Below are 4,038 nucleotides of genomic sequence, written 5' to 3' on the forward strand. Positions count from 1 at the left end.
GACTCAGCAGGAAGTACCCGAATTAGACTTTCCAATTGCATGGCTGTGTATCAGAGATGACCCAGTGGAAGAATGATGGTTTAAAAAATAACCACAGTAATAACATGAGATTCTTTGGGGATAACAGCTACAAAAAGCAACAGAGTGACTTAAATACATGACAGGCTGGTAGAGAAATATTTGAAAATCTAGGAAATTTACTAAAATACTGATGTTGTAGTCATTACCATACATGGAAATTTTCCTACCTGGATATGTGATCAAGAAATTTTTCTAAGGGATGGTGGGAATCTGGGCAAATGCCATTTGAAAAACTTCCACAGTATAAAATGGGGGTAAAGAAATATTTTTGTGTTTTCATAGGATTTTTTTGAGCAGAAATCTTCCACTCATTCCTCTCTGTATTTAACAAATGCACTGTGCCAGTTTCAGGTTCTGGGTATACAGCCGTGTATTAAGACTGGCAGATCCTTTATATCATAGTTGAAGGGATAGAAAAATTACAAAAATATATCAACAAACAAGATAATTTTAGATAGTGATTAAGTGTTACTGTGAAGAAAATAAGACAGGGTGAAGTGACAGAGGTCAACAGATGTGGAGAGAGTGGGTTTCCCCTAGATTAGGCTGTCAGGCAAGACCTCTCCATAGAGGGAAGATTTTGAGACGACAGTTTTGCTCTCTGCAATTGATCACAAAGACTGTAGTTGGATGTTGAGACTTGGCTTTACCAATGTATTTCTTGGCTTTGTTGAAAATCCAGCGAGTCAAGAGATCATTGAAGAAAAAGTTGGTTCCCGTGCTTGGGCAGGGAAAGTGTAAGTCTGCAACATAGTGTAGCACCAGAAATTAGGGTAGTACTCAGAGAATAATGAGAACATATCAAAAGGCACAGAAGAGGCTCCTGCTGGCTAATCTGGGACACTTTGAGCATCCAAATAAATATGATAGTAATAGGTTGTAATTCAATAAGAGTCCATAAATCCATACATGCATATATACATGCATATATACACATCTAAATGGAGAAGGGAAAACTCTTATAGTAAAAGACCAACTAATAAATACAGAAGGAATAATGGAGTTAGGAAATCATGAATGGTTGCTGTAACTAATGGGTGAAAGTTTGACAAGGAACAGAATACTTACATAGTTTCAAAATACCTCCCCATAGATTACTTATTAATTTTAAGCATTCAGTTGTAACTTTACAGTGAAAAAAAAGCCTAAACACATCATCTAATCAAGTGATCAAAGTTATATCACTGGGAATTCCCTGGTTGTCCAGTGGTTAGGACTCTGCCCTTCCATTGCAGGGGACACGGATTTGATCCCTGGTCAGGGAACTAAGATCCTGCAAGTGGTGCTGCACAGCCGGGGTGGGTGGGTGGGGAAGTTACATTGGGATATAAGTTACATAAAAAGTTACATAACACTGGGACAGATTGACTCACAGTCAATCTGGTAGAAAGCGCTGAGGACATAACATCACTTTAGTGGTGTCCCTAAACTGAATAAACTAAATTTGTAGTCATGAGAAAACATCAAACAAACCCAAATTGATCAACATTTTAGAAAATAACTAGTGTTGTCCTGGATTAAAGGACATTAATGAGAAATGAAAATCAATGCAACACATGATCCTGGATTAGATCCTAAACTGGAGGTATAAAGGAAAGCTATAAAGGACATTACTGGGAAAATAGAGAAAAAATAGTATACAGATTATGGATTACATAATACTATAGTGTCAATTTTAAATTTCCTGTATACAAAAAAATTCTTTTTACTTAGGACGTACCAAGGTGTTTAGAGTGTGAGGTAGCAGGATGTCTCCAACATACTCTCAAATGGTTCAGAATATGTACACGACACATACACACAGAATAGTAAAGCAAATGGAACATATTCAAACAATTGGTGGATCTTGTACAATTACTTCAGCTTTTCTGTAAGTATGAAAATATATTAACCTGAAAAGTTACCAAAAAGCCAACCAACTAGCAAAACAAAAACACCCAAAACCTCACTTGCTTAAGCTTCATCTTGGTGATATGACTGAAGTCATCATTTCTGAAGGAACTCTGACCTTCATGGCACAGCTGTGTATAAGGTGGAACTGAGCTCCTATTAACTTGTACCCCTGGACATGGTGGTGACACAAGCCAAGTTCCAAGTGCCCTTTGAGTACAGCAGAAACCTTATTTATCCTTCATAATCAACACTTATCAATCTAGTCAAAACCATGATCTTTCTAGGATCAGCTTGTAAATTTCTTTCTTTTTTTAATGTATGCCTCTTTTTTTATAAAGTCTTAATCATTGGTACCTTTATTTTTAATTAATTAATTAATTAATTAATTGTTTCTGGCTGCATTGGGTCTTCATTGCTGTGCGTGGGCTTTCTCTAGTTGCAGTGAGCGGGGGCTACTCTTCGTTGCGGTGCGTGGGCTTCTCATTGCAGTGGCTTCTCTTGTTGCGGAGCATGGGCTCTAGGCGCATGGGCTTCAGTAGTTGTGGCACGCAGGCTCAGTAGTTGTGGCGCACGGGCTTAGTTCCTCCGTGGCATGTGGGATCTTCCCAGACCAGGGCTCAAGCTCATGTCCCCTGCATTGGCAGACAGATTTTTAACCACTGAGCCACCAGGGAAGTCCCTCAGCTTGTAAATTTCTGATAAGAATCCGCTGTGATTCTTTGGAAGACATCAATAAAGTGCTTAGTAATCTCCTTTCATGGATGATATGCAAAAGCCACAAGGCGAATGAGAACTAGAAACTCTTAACTTTGATGAAACTAGAAGAAATTGAAACTCTAAACCACAAAGTATGCAGAAGGGTTTCCAAAGTAGCAAAGATGGAATACTGTTGCATGTGAGAGGAAGCAGACAGGAGATGTGTATTTCTACAAATCTCCAAAAAATCCAGCAAAGAAGATTTCTCCAAGGTGAGGGGACATTCTCAGAGGTATAAACTCAAAAAGCCTTCTCTTTTTTACACTAATGAGTCCAAGGTGCCTGGACAGGCAATAAGAATGTCTATGAACCTGGTTTGGTTCCAAAGAGACAAAGGAGATGAGGCTAAATGAGAAAACTCACAGATAAGCTGAATTTATAACTACCTACCAAAAAACCTACTGCAAACACATTATTCTTTTTTTTAATCTTTATTGGAGTATAATTGCTTTACAATGTTGTGTTAGTTTCTTCTGTACAACAAAGTGAATCAGCTATAAGTATACATATATCCCCATATCCTCTCCCTCTTGAGTCTCCCTCCCACCCTCCCTATCCCACCCCTCTAGATTGTCACAAAGCATCAGCTGATCTCCCTGAGCTATGCGGCTGCTTCCCACTAGGCATCCATTTTACATTTGGTAGTGTATATATGTCAGTGCCACTCTCTCACTTTGTCCCAGCTTCCCCTTCCCACACTGAGTCCTCCAGTCTGTTTTCTATCTTTGCACCTTTATTCCTGCCCTGCCACTAGGTTCATCAGTACTGTTTTTTTTTAGATTCCATATGTGTGCATTAGCATATGGTATTTTTCTCTCTCTGACTTATTTCACTCTGTATGACAGACTCCAGGCCAATCCACCTCATTACAAATAACTCAATTTCGTTCCTTTTTATGGCTGAGTAATATTCCATTGTACATATGTGCCACATCTTCTTTATCCATTCATCTGTCGATGGACATTTAGGTTGCTTCCATGTCCTGGCTATTGGAAATAGTGCTACAGTGAACATTGTGGTACATGTACCTTTGTGAATTATGGTTTTCTCAGGGTATATGCCCAGTAGTGGGATTGCTGGGTCATGTGGTAGTTCTATTTTTAGTCACATTATTCTTTTTAATTTTTTTTGCAAACACATTATTCTTAATGGTGGAATGTCAGAAGGATTTCCTTTAAAGTCTGTAATACGGATGTCCACTACCAATCCTATATTCAACATTTTCAGTGAAATTGTAGTCACCTGAATAAGGTAAGTAAAAGAAAAAACTTGTGTAAGAATTGGAAAAGAAATTAATTTGCCATTATT

This window comes from Lipotes vexillifer, unplaced genomic scaffold (genome assembly GCF_000442215.2).
Source record: "Lipotes vexillifer unplaced genomic scaffold, Lipotes_vexillifer_v1.1 scaffold444, whole genome shotgun sequence".
Taxonomy (NCBI): domain Eukaryota; kingdom Metazoa; phylum Chordata; class Mammalia; order Artiodactyla; family Lipotidae; genus Lipotes; species Lipotes vexillifer.